This window comes from Salvelinus sp. IW2-2015, linkage group LG36 (genome assembly GCF_002910315.2).
Source record: "Salvelinus sp. IW2-2015 linkage group LG36, ASM291031v2, whole genome shotgun sequence".
Taxonomy (NCBI): Eukaryota; Metazoa; Chordata; class Actinopteri; order Salmoniformes; family Salmonidae; genus Salvelinus; species Salvelinus sp. IW2-2015.
Window position 1 is genome coordinate 40,299,137 of NC_036875.1, and position 16,475 is coordinate 40,315,611.

Below are 16,475 nucleotides of genomic sequence, written 5' to 3' on the forward strand. Positions count from 1 at the left end.
TCTGCGTAGCAGTGGTGGTTTTAATGGACACCGGTATGTCATCTGCCTAGCAGTGGACACTGTACTGTCTGAAGATCTGGCCAAGTGGGAGTATGTAAATGCTTGTAAATGTGGCAATGCATGCTATCCCCTTCACTCTGATCTGTGTTTCATTTAGCCCGAGATTTGACATTATATTGGCAAGATAATGTGCCTAATTATAAACCACAACAACTGGCCTTGGAGGGGATCTGCTCTTAGGTAATTATAGGCATATGGTGTGACATCATCCCCCCCCCCTCTGCCTCAAGCTGCTTCAGCACGCTTCTCCCCGCTCTTTTATGAAAGACAAACACACACACTGCCACAGGCACACGCACACGCACGCATACACACGCATGCACACACAGAAGAAGAGTCACTGGCCACGTCCCACGTCCTCTCTCACTAGGTGGACCTCCTCTGTGTGATCTGATCTGAGGTCTGGTGACCTGAGAGACATCTCCAACCATTTCCTGTCACCACCATCATAATCCATCCCAGCGCTCCTCAGACTTTCCATGATGATAGAACCACAGAACACATCCAAGATTCTCCTCCCCTCTCTCTCCTTCCTCTCCCTCTCCTCTCCCTCCTCTCCTCTCTCTCCTTCCTCTCCTTCTTCCCTCCTCTCCTTCCCCCTCCTTCTTCCTCCTTCCTCTCCTCCCTCTCCTTCCTCTCCCTCTCCTCTCCCTCTCCCTCTCCCTCATTTTCCTCTCTCTCCTCCTCTCCTCTCCCTCCTCTCCCTCTCCCTTTTCCCTCTCCTCTCTCTTCTCCCTCCTCTCCCCTCCCTCCTTTCCCCTCTCCTCTCTCCTCTCCCTCTCCTCCTTTCCCTCTCCTCTCTCTCCTCTCTCTCCCTCCTCTCCCCTCTCCCCTTTTTCCCTCTCTCTCCTCTCCCTCTCCCTCATTTTCCCTCTCTTCTCCTCTCCTCTCTCCCCTCTCCCTCCTTTTCCTCTCCCTCTCTCCTCTCCTCCTCTCCCTCTTCCTCCTTTCGCCTCTCCTCTCTCTCCTCTCCTCCCAGTATAGTGATACCTCTCCACTCACAGTTAATGTTTATTTAAGAACCCAGTAGTGATATCTACCTCCACTCACAGTTAATGTGTTATTTAAAGCAGTATAGTGATAATCTACTCTCCACTCACAGTTAGTGTTATTTAACGAACCAGTATAGTGATAATTACTCTCCACTCACAGTTAATGTGTTATTTAACGAACCCTGCTTATTAGTCCCTTGATGATGAATCCACTCTGACTCCTGTCCCAAACACCTTAACTAGTGTTTACTCTACTGGCCTTGAGCTAATGACTCTCCCTCCCATTCACCTCCCTCTCTACAGGCCTCTCTCTGCAGGCCGAAAGGCTCAGCCTGATGTTATGTGGAGCTATGATTTATATAGAAACTTCAGGCAATTTTTGGGGAGGTTGTTTTACACAACAGTGGAATGACTACACCTCAGCTCCCATGGTAGGATCTCCTGGACATTTGAATGAACTCTATAATAACCAAAGCCTGGATGCATATCCGTAATCAAGCCAAGGTGGTTTTTATGGTGGCTGACTGAATCACCAGCTTCGGAAGGTGTTGTAATTGAGGAATCTGAGGCCGACCTGAGGTAGTGACATCATTCTTTCTGGCTGACTGGGGGCCATAGGTCACCTCCACGGTCCAGTGCTGCTGGCAGACTCAGTTCCTTTATAAGAGCCCAGCTCCGTGCTGTGGCAGACCTCAGTTCCTTTATAAGAGCTCAGCTCCAGTGCTGCTGGCAGACTCAGTTCCTTTATAAGAGCCCAGCTCCAGTGCTGCTGGCAGACTCAGTTCCCTTTATAAGAGCCAGATCCAGTGCTGCTGACAGACTCAGTTCCCTTTATAAGCAGCTAGATCCAGTGCTGCTGGCAGACTCAGTCCCTTTATAAGAGCTCCAGATCCAGTGCTGCTGGCAGACCAGTCCCTTTATAAGAGCTCAGATCCAGTGGCTGCTGGCAGACTCAGTCCCTTTATAAGAGCCCAGCTCCAGTGCTGCTGGCAGACTCAGTTCCTTTATAAAGCCAGCTCCAGTGCTGCTGGCAGACTCAGTTCCCTTTATAAGAGCCCAGCTCCAGTGCTGCTGGCAGACTCAGTTCCCTTTATAAGAGCTCAGATCCAGTGGCTGCTGGCAGACTCAGTTCCCTTTATAAGAGCCCAGCTCCAGTGCTGCTGGCAGACTCAGTCCCTTTATAAGAGCTCAGCTCCAGTGCTGCTGACAGACTCAGTTCCTTTATAAGAGCTCAGATCCAGTGCTGCTGGCAGACTCAGTTCCCTTTATAAGAGCCCACTCCAGTGCTGCTGGCAGACTCAGTCCCTTTTATAAGAGCTCAGCTCCAGTGCTGCTGGCAGACTCAGTTCCCTTTTATAAGAGCTCAGCTCCAGTGCTGCTGGACCAGACTCAGTCCCTTTATAAGAGCCCAGCTCCAGTGCTGCTGGCAGACTCAGTTCCCTTTATAAGAGCCCAGCTCCAGTGCTGCTGGCAAGACTCAGTCCCCTTTATAAGAGCTCAGCTCCAGTGCTGCTGGCAGACTCAGTTCCCTTTATAAGAGCTCAGATCAGTGCTGTGGCAGACTCAGTTCCCTTTATAAGAGCTCAGCTCAGTGCTGCTGGCAGACTCAGTCCCTTTATAAGAAGCTCAGCTCCAGTGCTGCTGGCAGACTCAGTTCCCCTTTATAAGAGCTCAGCTCCAGTGCTGGCAGACTCAGTTCCCTTTATAAGAGCTCAGCTCCAGTGCTGCTGGCAGAACTCAGTCCCTTTTAAGAGCCAGCTCCAGTGCTGCTGGCAGACTCAGTTCCCTTTATAAGAGCCCAGCTCCAGTGCTGCTGGGAGACTCAGTCCCTTTATAAGAGCTCAGCTCCAGTGCTGCTGACAGACTCAGTTCCCCTTTAATAAGAGCCAGCTCCAGTGCTGCTGGCAGACTCAGTTCCCTTTATAGAGAGCTCAGCTCCAGTGCTGCTGGCAGACTCAGTTCCTTTATAAGAGCTCAGCTCCAGTGCTGCTGGCAGACTCAGTTCCCTTTTATAAGAGCCCAGCTCCAGTGCTGCTGGCAGACTCAGTCCCCTTTATAAAGAGTCAGCTCCAGTGCTGCTGGCAGACTCAGTTCCCTTTAAGAGCTCAGCTCCAGTGCTGCTGCAGACTCAGTCCCCTTTATAAGAGCCCAGCTCCAGTGCGCTGGCAGACTCAGTCCCTTTATAAGAGCCCAGCTCCAGTGCTGCTGGCAGACTCAGTCCCCTTTATAAGAGCTCAGCTCCAGTGCTGCTGCAGACTCAGTTCCCTTTATAAGAGCTCAGTCCAGTGCTGTGGAGACTCAGTTCCCTTTATAAGAGCTCAGCTCCAGTGCTGCTGGCAGACTCAGTTCCTTTATAAGAGCTTCAGCTCCAGTGCTGCTGGCAGACTCAGTTCCCTTTATAAGAGCTCAGCTCCAGTGCTGGCAGACTCAGTTCCCTTTATAAGAGCTCAGCTCCAGTGCTGCTGGCAGACTCAGTCCCTTTATAAGAGCCCAGCTCCAGTGCTGCTGGCAGACTCAGTTCCCTTTATAAGACGCCAGTCTCCAGTCTGCTGCAGACTCAGTCCCTTTATAAGGAGCTCAGCTCCAGTGCTGCTGACAGACTCAGTTCCTTTATAAGAGCTCAGCTCAGTGCTGCTGGCAGACTCAGTTCCCTTTATAAGAGCTCAGCTCCATGCTGCTGGCAGACTCAGTTCTTTATAGACTCCTCCAGTGCTGCTGCAGACTCAGTTCCTTTATAAGAGCTCAGGCTCCAGTGCATGCTGGCAGACTCAGTCCCCTTTATAAGGCTCATGCTCGTGCTGCTGAAGACTCAGTTCCCTTTAATCAGAGCTCAGCTCCAGTGCTGCTGGCAGACTCAGTCCCTTTATAAGAGCCCAGCTCCAGTGCTGCCTGGCAGACTCAGTCCCTTTATAAGAGCCCAGCTCCAGTGCTGCTGGCAGACTCAGCCCTTTATACAGAGCTCAGCTCCAGTGCTGCTGCAGACTCAGTTCCTTTATAAGACTCAGCTCCAGTGCTGGCAGCTCAGTTCCTTTAATAAGAGCTCAGCTCCAGTGCTGCTGGCAGACTCAGTTCCTTTATAAAGCTCAGCTCCAGTGCGCTGGCAGACTCCGTTCCTTTATAAGAGCTCAGTTCCAGTGCTGGCAGACTCAGTTCCTTTATAAGAGCTTCAGCTCCAGCTGCTGGCAGACTCAGTTCCCTTTATAAAGAGCTAGCTCCAGTGCTCGGCTGACAGACTCAGTTCCCCTTTATAAGAGCCCAGCTCCAGTGCTGCTTGGCAGACTCAGTTCCCTTTATAAGCAGCTCAGCGTCGCTGCTTGCTGACAGATCATTCCTTTATAAGACCCAGCTCCGTGCTGCTGGCAGATCAGTCCCCTTTTAAGAGCTCAGCTCCAGTGCTGCTGGCAGACTCAGTCCCTTTATAAGAGCCTAGCTCCAGTGCTGCTGGCAAGACTCAGTTCCCTTTTATAAGAGCTCCAGCTCCAGTGCTGCTGGCAGACTCAGTTCCCTTTTATAAGAGCTCAGCTCCAGTGCTGCTGACAGACTCAGTTCCCTTATAAGAGCCCAGCTCCAGTGCTGCTGGAGACTCAGTTCCTTTATTAAGAGCCTCAGCTCCAGTGCTGCTGACAGACTCAGTTCCCTTTATAAGAGCCAGCTCCAGTGCTGCTGGCAGACTCAGTCCCCTTTATAAGAGGCTCCAGTGCTGCTGGCAGACTCAGTTCCCTTTATAAGAGCTCAGCTCCAGTGCTGCTGGCAGACTCAGTTCCCTTTATAAGAGCTCAGCTCCAGTGCTGCTGGCAGACTCAGTTCCCTTTATAGAGCAGCTCCAGTGCTGGCTGGCAGACTCAGTCCCTTTATAAGAGCTAAGCTCCAGTGCTGCTGGCAGACTCAGTTCCTTTATAGAGCCCAGCTCCAGTGTGCTGGAGACTCAGTTCCCTTTATAGAGCTCAGCTCCAGTGCTGCTGGCAGACTCAGTCCCCTTTATAAGAGCTCAGCTCCAGTGTGCTGAGACTCAGTTCCCTTTATAAGAGCCCAGTCCAGTGCTGCTGGCAGACTCCAGTTCCTTTATAAGAGCCCAGCTCCAGTGCTGGCAGCACTACGCTCTTTGTTGCTCATATTGAAATACTTTCTACCTTAGCACCCTGCTCCTCCTCTGTTCACTCAGTTGGGTTTATCCCTTCTGTGTCTCTCTAACCGAACACAAATAATCATTTTTTTAAGCTTTCCAAAAAATACCGGAAAGTGAATAATGATGTTACTGTTGTCAAATATTTAACCACAACTGTTTCCCTTGTGTTTTCTCACCCTTTAGTGTGTAAATAGTGTGTAGATTAGTGTAAATAGATACAACATCAATTGATCAGTTCTGGTAGTTATTCAAAATCTCAAGTCAAAAGTCAATGCAGTTTCTAAGTGGGGGAGAGGATTGGAGTTGTTCCAGTAAGGCTCTCTCTTCAAGTCCCGTGAAACAGATCATAAACCAAGCAGCAGCTGCCTTCTGGGGACTTGCCATATATTTGGATGTTAACTTTGGAAGGTGGATCAGAACATTCCTCTTTGGACCTGTTTTATTTTTTCACAGTTGGGACATTTGATTTTAGACTGTAAGAAACAGCCACTCACACTTGACCTGCACACACTGTAATCATCCTCTTAAAAAAGAACTACATTCATGCTGTTTTCTGGGTGGTAGGGCATTGTTTTTCTAGAGATCAGAGCATCAGTCCATCAATTGTTGTTGATCCTCTGTTGCGTTTCCTGAGCAAGCCTGTCCCTCGACACTTGACAGCATTACGGAAAGTAGACATGAATGTCCTCTCCTCATGTCATCGCATCTTCTCCCTTGTCGGTAGATTATCCTGCGAGTTCATTCGTCTCTATGCTCTGCAGTAGGAGTCCGCATGAGCCTCTCGAGCTGCAAGAGCTAGGGAAGCCACGTCTTGGAAGAGCCCCCCTCGATCGAGATCCGTCGCATCTACTCGTCAGCGAGGAGACTGGCTCTCCTCTATCCTCATCTCCAATTCTTCGTGTCCTTAGGTAAGCTGTAGTGGAGGGAAGGTTGCTCTAGCCTCGCAACACGCAACCATCGAGTATATCACTCACAAAATATGAGGACTCGTTGCTCTTGTTCTCTCTCTCTACATAATGCCCAGCCCTCTCACCCATCGCCATGACCACATGCCATGATTTGCTTAGTCTTCTTCTTTTTTCCTCCTCTTCCTCCAAAGAGGATGATTACCCCTAGCTGTTTTCCGAGGCCCCTCAGTGCTTTCTGAGTTCGGCTGTTTCTTTAATCTAAAACTCATAATTGCCAACCGTCCTTTGATAAAATGATAAACAGTTTCCAAGATCTCTTGCCATCACTTCCTCCTAATAGCTTCTAACCCTCACCTTCTCCCCATATTATATTGGCCTCTACGCTTTCCTCCCCATCAGGCTCCAGTCTGCCTGCTTGGCTTTTTCAATGATCTGTTTACGGGACCTCTTGAAACCACGCTGTCGTTCGTCCTCAGACCTAGAGCCCGTTACTGGAAACTTCTCATCTCATCATCCTCATCACTCTCCCTAAATCCCCTCCTCCTTCCTCTCTCCTTCCTCCCTCCCCCTCATATCCTCTCACTCCCACTGCATCTTTGACTCTCCTCTTACTCTCTGTACTACTGAATCTTTCTGGGAACCCTTCAAGAAACCTTACCTCCTCCTCCAGACACCCCGTCATCAATTCCTCCTCCGACTGTTCTGCCCTACCTCTCTCTCTCCCTAATTCTTCCTTACTCCTACCACTTTACTCTACCTACCCACCCTACTTTCTCTCCTCCTACCTCTAAAGGGTATCGACATAACACAAGGCTCTCAAAAGTCTCCAGCTGCTGCGGTAATCTATTCGACTCATTCTTCACACTATCCACTCATTCCATCTTCTCTTCATTCTCCTTCCTTTCGCCTCTACTTTCTCTCTCTTCTTGGCTAACGCTTAAAAATGATATTTTGTGGTTACGTACGCGAGAACTCAGTCAAGGGAATAAACCACTGAGTAAAGCCGAGCCTCGGAGTCACCTCCTCTCAAGCGTGTGCCTTCAACGTCGCTCAGTCATCAGTCCTCCTCTCTACTCTTTCCACACTCACTCGCTCCTACGCACATACAACTTGCAGTCGTCTACGTGCTTGCCTCAGCATCTGTGGGTGCGTCTGGAGAATCATTAGGGTGCAGAAGGCGCACTATGTTGACCTGTTGCGTTGAACAGCAAGTACCGCACGTGGACAAGCTGAGGCTATTAGTAAAGGGACATCCTGCTGGCTGCCGACAGCGAGGGAGAGATGGAAGACTGGATCGGCACTCTCAACAAGATCCTCCACAGCAGCTTTGAGATCGCCATGCAGGAGAAGAGGAACGGGGACATCCACGATGGTGTGTGTGTGCATGACGTGTGTGTGGGGGGCGTGTGAGCCCATGCGTGTCTGTGTGTGTGATGTGCATGTGTGCTGTGCCGGTCGTGCTGTGCATGTGTGTGTGTGCGTGTGTGTGTGCGTGTGTGTGTGTTTTCAGAGTTCAAGGATGGGAGTTAAGAGTGGAGACAAAGATTTCTGTGTAAATGCTGTTAAAATATCTTCCTTTCTTTCAACAAAACCCCTAGTTCAAGGAGAATGTGCTCCTCAAAGTGTCAGTAATACAAAGAAAACATCCCAGGGTTCACTGCAGTACACTTGTCTGCCTGTCGGGCCAAGAGAAGCCATGTGTAAATAAGATGTACTTAGGCCTGTTCTACAGTCTTTCATCAACCGCCCATGTAAATAACCCTGTTGCAYGGCATAGCTAGCATAAAGCACCACACTGATGGGCTGTAGTTGGCTCAGAGTAGTTTAAAACACCRTGGAGCCAGACTGGGGAAGACATAGATGATAGTGGTACACTAGTTCCTGTACAAGCTAAAGCACATCATTAACAGTCTTGTCTGTAAATGTGAACTCTCAAGACATCTCCTTCTAGTCTGATGATGGTGGAGCTGGAGGACCACCCAGGTATTTAATCTGATCTGAGGCCTGAGCCAGGAGGAAAGAACACCGTTAACTCTCACTACCTTTTAGTAGTCACGCTTTCCTAGGGGGAAAACAACACAGTGGTTCCCATAAGGGCTCTGGGATCTGATCTCAGGCCTGCTCTGTTTTTCTGTCTGTCCTCGCTGTTCTCAGGGCAGTCTAAGTCACTGTTTACTCTACTTAACTGTTTAGTAGTGTGTGATTAAGGAAGAGGTGTGGTAATGGAGTTGTAGCCTGTAAAATAGTGGAATTGTTGAACCTCTGTTTTCAATGGGGTGCTCTGCCCTTTTTTCTGTTGCAGATGACGAGCCGGGAAAGGCAGACAGTTCGTTGGGGAGTATGGACAGCTTTCAGGTGGGTGCTGTTTTCACTAATGGGCGGTTCCAAGCAGAAGGATTATTTATGCCCAGTTCTACAATGGACATAAAGTAAGTTAAACCGCCATGAAGATCAAATCAAAATCAAATCAAAATTATTATATAGCCTGTCGTCACATCAGCTGAACTCAAAGTGCTGTATCAGAAACCCAGCCTAAAACCAAAACAGCAAGCAATGCAGGGAGAACACAGTGGCTAGGAGAAAACCCCCTAGAAAGGCCAGAACCTAGGAAGAAACCTAGAGGATGGAACCCGAGCTATGAGGGTGGCCAGTCAACTTGCCGCTCTGCCGGTGGAATTAGGGACAGAAAACATGGCCAAAGAATGTTAAATGTTATAGAATGGACCAAGCAGGGTCAGAATAATAATAACACCAGTAAGTTGCGAGGGTCGAAATCACTTCAACCAATGGTAGATGAGAGGCAGCAGCATGGTAAGGTACGTAAAGAGCAGCACCCAATGGTTAGTATGTAGAGAGCAGCCCATCGTAGGTAGGTAGAGAGCATAAACCAGGAGGTAGCTAGAGAGCAGCACCATGGGTAGGTATTTAGAGAGCAGTACCATGTAGGTACGTAGAAGCATAAGCACCAGTGGTAAGGCTAACGTAGAAAGCCAGTACCTATGGTAGGTACGTAGGAGAGCATACCATGGTAGGTAGTAGAGAGCAAGCCAGCGTACGGTAGGTATGGTAGAGAGAGTACCAGGTAGGTACGATAGAGAGCAGCAGCATGGTTAGGTAGTAGGAGAGCAGTACCAATTAGGATACTGTAGAGACAGTCACCATGTGAGTACGTAGAGAGCAGACCCGAATGGTCAGGTACGTAGAGAGCAGTCACCATGCGTAGGTACGTAGAGAGCAGAACCATGTAGGTGACGAGCGCAGCATCGTAGGTACGTAAGAGCCAGCTACCATGGATGTATCGTAGAATGAGCAGCACCATGGTAGTGTAGAGAGACAGCACCATCGTAGTATGTAGAGAGCACTACCATGTAGTATGTAGACAGCACCATTAAGGTAGTAAGAGCAAGGACCAGTATCTGTAAGTATTGAAGACAGCAGCCATGGTAGTACGTAGAGAGCCAGCACGCATGGTAAGTACGTAGGAGAGCAGTACCATGGGTAGATACGTAGAGAGCAGCAGGTACGAGCAGCAGATGTAAGTGACAAGAGAGCAGCACCATGGTAAGACGTTAGAGAGCAGTACCATGGCTAGGTACGTAGAGAGCACCGTACCAGGTAGGTACTGTAAGGAACAGCACCATTGGTGTACGTAGAGAGAGCTACCATGGAGACTGTTAGAGAGCAGCGCATGGTAGGTATTATGTAAGACGCCATCGTACAGGCAGCCCATGTATTCTGAATAGTCATTGTAGTAGAAGCACGACCATCGTAGACTAGAGAGCAGCAGCATGGTAGGTACGTAGAGAGCCAGCCACATGTGACGAGAGCGCAAGTAGGTACGTAGTAGCACTACCTGAGGTAGTACGTAGAGAGCAGCACCATCGTAGTACGTAGAGACCGCACCATGGATACGTAGAGAGCAAAACCAACATGGTAGGTACTAAGAGCAAGCTCCAGTAGTACGTAAAGAGAGCGAGCCATGGAGGTAACGTTGGAGCAGTACATGTAGGCGTAGAACGCAGAGGCACGAATGAGTAGGTTCAACGTAGAGCACAGCACCATTAGGTACGTAGGAGAGCAGCACCATGGTAGTTACGTAGAGAGCCAGCACCATGGTAGGTACGTAAGAAGAGCAGCAGCCATGGGTAAGTACGTAGAGAGCAGTACCATGGTAGTTACGTAGAGAGCAGCACCATGTAGGTTAAAGCCCAGTACGCAGAGAGCGAGCACCATCGGTACGGTACGTAAGAAGGCAGTCACCATGGTAGGTAGTAGAGAGCAAGCACCATGGTAGCGTATTAGAGCAGCACCATTGTAGGTACCGTAAGAGAGCAGTACCCTGGTAGGATCAGAGAGCAGTCAAAAAAACAAAAAAAAAAACACAAAAATGGTAGGTACATAGAGAGCAGTACCCATGGTAGGGTAGTAGAGAGCAGCACAGGGTAGGGATACGTAGAGAGCACGTACCATGGGAGGTACTAGAGAGCAGTACCATGGTAGGGGTATGTTAGAGAGCAGCACCATGAAGGTACCTAGAGAGCATACCGATGGTAGGTACGTTAGAGAGCAAAGTACTCATGGTAAGGTACGGTAGAGACAAAGTAATCAATGGTAGTATGTAGAGGAGCAGCACCGATGGAGGTACGTAAGAGCAGTGACCAGGAGGTACGGTAGGATGAGGCAAGGTACCGATGGTTAGGTATGTATGGAGGAGCAGCACCAGTGGGTAGGAGGGGTCGGGGTGGGGGTGTGGGTCAAGTAGAGAGCCAGAACCATGTAGGTAGTGAACAGCCAGCAGCCATGGTTGAGGTATAGTAGAGAGCAAATCACCAAATGGTAGGTATGTAGAGGAGCAGCAACCATGTAGTTTACGTAGGAGAGCAGTACCAGGTAGTATGTAGAAGCAGCACCATGGTAGGTAAGTAAAGAGGAGCAGGCACCATGGGTAGGTATGTAGGAGAGCAGCAGCCATAGGAAGGTAGGGAGAGGCAGCCACGCATGGTAGGTACGGTAGAGAGCAGCCAGTCAGTCAGACTCTCAGAGAGAGCAGCACCTGGTAGTACGTAGAAGAGCAGTCACGCAATGGAGTAGGCGATACGGTAGAGAGCAGCAGCCATGGGTAGGTACGTAGAGAGCACAGCATGGGTGAGGTACGTAGAGAGCAGGGCACCATGCGGTAGGCTATGTAGAGAGCAGCACATAGGTATGTAGAGAGCAATACCTGGTTAGTACGGAGGAGAGCAAGCACCATGGTAGGTATGTAAGAGGAGCACCATCCAGCGGTCACGCTTTAGAGGAGAGCAGGCACCATGGAAGTATCGAGAGGAGCAGCAGCATGTAGGTGACGTAGAGCAGTAACGAGTAGGTACATAAGAGAGACCAGCACCATGTAGTACGTAGAGACAGACATGGTAGGACTAGATCGAGCAGGCACCATGGGTAAGGTATGCGTAGAGAGGCGACCAGCATGGTAGTACGGGCTTAAGGAGCAGCAGCAAAGGTTATGTACGTAGAAGCAGTAATCGCCGCCCCATGGAAGGTATGTAGAGAGCAGCACCATGGTAGGTAATGGGGAAAGCACACAACCAGAGTACGGTAGAAGAGTCTCATACCGATAGTAGTACGTAGAGAGAGCAGCACATGGGGTAAGAGGCGGTACGAGTAGACGAGGAACATGGTAGGTACTAAGAGGACGCAAGTACCATGGTAGGTACGTAGAGAGCAGTACTAGTGAGGCCTAACGTAGAGAAGCAGCAAGTGCATGGTAGGATGATGTAGAGAGCAGTACCGAATGGGTAGGTACGAGAGAGCAGTACCGGAGGTAGAGTGTAGTAAGAGCGTATAGACCTATGTAGGTACGGTAGAGGAGCAGCCAGCATGGTGAGGTACGTAGAGTAAGCAGTACGATTGTGTAGGTAGTAAAGATAGGCAGCAAGCATGTGTAGGTACGGTAGAGAGCAGTACCGATCGGTAGCTACGTAGTAGAGGCAGCAGCATGGTAGGTACGTGAGAGAGCAGTACCATGGTAGGTTATGTAGAGAGCAAGCAGGCCAGGTAGCTAGTAGAGAGGCAGCACCATGGTAAGGTATGGGTAGAGAGCAAGAACCCATGGTAGGTACGTAGAGAGCAGTTACCATGGTAGTACTAGAGAGCAGCACCAATGTAAGGGAACTAGAGAAGCAGTACCATGACATGGGTATGCTCCACTTACCGGACGCACATGCATGGTAGAGTCTACGTAGAGACCGGATGCACCGGCCCTCCAAAAGGTATCGTAGTGAGAGCAGAGACCATGTAGGTAAATCGTAAGATACAGCACCCGATGGTAGGTACGTAGAGAGACAGTAGCCGCATGGTTAAGGTACGTAGGAGAGGCACCATGGTAGTACGTAGAGAGCCATACCATGTAAGGTAGTAGCAGCAGGCATGGCGTAGCTAGGCACCGATGGTAGGTATGTGAGCAACCTCGGATGGGTGGCAGCAGCTCGCACATGGGTAGGTTACGATAGAGAACAGTACCATGGTGATGGTATCTAGAGAGCCACACAGCTCATCCAGTGGTCAGGTAGATGTAGAGAGGCAGCACCATGGTACGTACTCGTAGGCAGACAGTGACCATAGGTAGGTGAGCGTAAGAGAGCAGCACCATGGTAGGTATGATAGAGAGCAGAGCATGCCCCTGGTAGGTTATGTAGAGATGCAGCACCATGGGTACAGGTAACTCGACTAATGAGCACACCATGGTACTGCTCTCTGGTAGTACGTAGAGAGCAGCACATTATGGCTGTAGGTACGTAGAGAAGCAGCACCATGGGTAGGTATACGTAGAGAGCAAGCCAGTCAGTCAGGCCTTCTCAGAAGAGACAGCACCATGTATGGGGGGGGGGGCGGTGAGGTGGTATGTAGAGAGCAGCACCATGGTAGGTATGTAGATGAGCAGTACCAGGAGGTATGTAAGAGCAGACCATGGTAGGTAGTAGAGAGCAAGCACCATGGTAGTATGTAGAGAGCAGAGCACATGGTAGTATGTAGAAGACAGCACCAATGGAGGTACGTAGAGAGCAGCCACCATGGTAGAGGTATTAGGAGAGCAGTACCATGGTAGGTAACGAGAGAGCGCACCAATGGTAGGTACATAGAGAGCAGTACCAGGTAGGGTACGTAGAGAGCATTACCATGGAGGTTGACGTAGAGAGCAGCACCACATGGTAGGGTACCATAGATAGAGAGCAACGATAGTGAACACACATGGGACGTATAGGAGCGATGGAAGTGTAGAGAGCAGCACCATGGTAGGTAGCGTAGAAGAGGCAGCACTCCATGGGTAGGTAATTTAGAGAGCCAGTACCATGGTAGTACGTAGAAGCAGCAGTAGCCGCTATGGTAGTACGTAGAGAGCAGTAGCGGATGAGTAGCGTTACTAGCGAGCAGTATCGATGAGCGGTACGTAAGAGCAATACCGTATGGTAGGTACGTAGAGAGCATACCTGTGTAGGTACGTAGAGAGCAGCCAGTCAGTCATGCTTCTCAGAGGAGAGCAGCCTCCTCCCCAAACCTATGGCTTTAATTAGCTTCAACTGGTGTGTTCACACCTCCATTTTTAACATTATTTTCTATCTCTAGTAAGACCTGACAGAGCAAAAATAGATAAGATCTTGCTACCATGGAAAGGAAAATACCTGTCTARTTGTGGAGAAATCCCCCTGATTAACTCTTTAGTCATATCCCAGTTGACCTATTTGCTTATAGCCCTGCCTACACCTAGAGATCTGTTTTTTAAATTATATGACCAAAATTAGACCTCTCACAAAAATGCTTGAATCCGAACTGGTTCTCTAGCAGAGTAGTCTCACCCCATGTTCAAGAATGAAGAATAATTTTTCCATTTATTCAGATTAGAACGTCTCACTTTCAGTTATTTGAAAATGAAATAATCTCCAAAATATCGTTATTTTTTTAAACAAGACATATAAAGTTGGTTGCAGTTTCAGTTTAATCCACCAGAAAATACAGAACAAATAATACAACAAATATTATGGTTAAACTCAAATGTACTAATTGATTAAAAAAACTAATTGCAGCATTACCGCAAAAATGGAAGAGGCAAGTGGAAGGGGGAAAAGTAAGGAACTTGTCTGTCGGCATTAAAGACCAAKATTGGTTTAAGAAAATTGTGATGAATAAAAAAGTATGGCAGTTTAATTTAACGACCAATTTTTTTTTTTAAAGCTGTGCCATATAGATAGCAAAATAGTTGGGAAGAGATTTTCAATGTACCAATTCCATGGCACATGGTTTATGAACTGATATGCAAAACGACAGCGGATTCAAAATGTAGCATTTAAAAATATATATATATTATAGAAAATACTTGCAACCAATAGAATGTTATATACAGTATATGCGGGAAACAACCTTTCCAACTCTGCAGATTTAGCTGCGAAGAGACAAAATCATTCGATCATTTGTTTTGGTACTGTCCATGTTTTTGGTAGCAGGTCCAGGAATGGCTGAAGAATTGCAACATTTACCTGGAGCTAACTCTGCAAATAACACTGCTGGGTGATTTTAAAAGTCATAGTTAAACGATCAGTAATATAATAATACTTTTAGCAAAAAAATATATATTTATTTTWCAATCTGTAGAACTATGAGAATTGAAAGGTTCAGAACTTTTGTGAAACATCACAGCAGAGTTGAAAAATATATGGCAAATGAAATAAAATAAATGGATGGTGTTAAGAGATAGATGGGAGGGGTTGAGTGGAGCTGAAGGGTGGGACTAAAAACAACAAGATAACTAATGTAAAATATAGTGTGTCCGTAAAATGTATGTAGGTTCAGAACTTTTGTGAAACAGCACAGTAAAGAATATATGGCCAATAGAAATCAAACTGGAGGGTCTTCAGAGATAGATGGTAGGGGTTGAGGGTAGCTCAGGATTGGGATTAAAAACAAACAAAAGATGTGTCCGTAAAATGTACATTCGTGGCCATTTTTTTTTGAGAATGACACAAATATTAATTTCCACAAAGTTTTCTGCTTCAGTGTCTTTAGATATTTTTGTCAGATGTTACTATGGAATACTGAAGTATAATTACAAGCATTTCATAAGTGTCAAAGGCTTTTATTGACAATTCCATGAAGTTGATGCAAAGAGTGAATATTTGCAGTGTTGACCCTTCGTTTTCAAGACCTCTGCAATACACCCTGGCATACTGTCAATTAATTCTGGGCCACATCCTGACTGATGGCAGCCCAAATAACGAATCCGCCGCAAAAACATTTTCCACTTGCATTTCACCCTGCCGAACAAAGACCAGCTAACATCCATGTCACAGTGATTCTCTCGTTAACAACAGTGTGAGGTTACGAGACAAGGTCTGAGAGCATCCACTCTTGTTACTATTAGTTCAAAAATAAACGATTGGATAGCTCCAAAAAAGGTGGTCATTGACATCATTTTCTTCACTCTGTCAAACCATGGTACCTGCAAGAAACACGTGCCTCAGCATTGCTTGCAACAAAAAGGCTTCACAGCAGATATCCTGCCTAGTAAGATGCAACTAAATCAACCATTATCGATCATTCAAGACTTTCAATGAGAGCGTTTTCCAACCTTATGAAGAAGGCTCAGCGCCCAAGAAAAAGTCCGCAAGCTCCAGGATTGTCTAAAGTGATTCAGCCTACGATCGGGCACACCATACAGAGCTTGGCTCGAATACAAAAGGCCAGTGTGAGTAGCATCTCACGCACAGTGAGGGAACTTTGGAGGATGCCTGGCAAGAAGGCAGCAAAGAAAAGCCACTTCTCCTCCAGGAAAAACATCAGGACAACTTATATCTGCAAAGCTACAGGGATGACTCCGATGCTTTGAGAACTGGTTGGTTAAAGTCATATTCTCTGATAACCCCTTTCCCAATTTTGGCATCCGGAAAAACTGTCCGGATAAAAACAAGGTTGAACGCTACCATCATCCTTGTCATGCCACAGTTAAACATCCTGAGAACCATTCTTGTTGGTGCTTTCTCAACCAAGGGGAGTGGGCGCACTCACACATTTTTGCCTAATAACACACCATGAATAAAAAAATTACCAACACATCCTCCGCGGAGCAAACTTCTTCCCAAACCATCCAGAACAGTTTGTGGATGAAACATGCCGTTTTTTCCAAGCAATGTGATGGGCACCTTCCATAAGCAAAAGTGATAAACAAGCTGGCCGGGAGACAAAACATCAATATTTGGGTCCCATGGCCAGGAACTACCCGAACCTTAATCCCATTGAAACTTTGTGGGTTTAATCCTCAAGGGCGGTGCGACAAACAAAACCTTCACAAATTCTGACAAACTCCAAGCAATGATTAATGCAAGAATGGCTGCCCATCAG

At 47.8% G+C, this 16,475-nt stretch overlaps 1 pseudogene; it reads left to right on the plus strand.

Moving 5' to 3' along the window:
* LOC111959519 (dedicator of cytokinesis protein 9-like) overlaps window positions 1-16,475 on the plus strand; it is a 118,443-nt pseudogene that overhangs the window by 21,105 nt on the left and 80,863 nt on the right.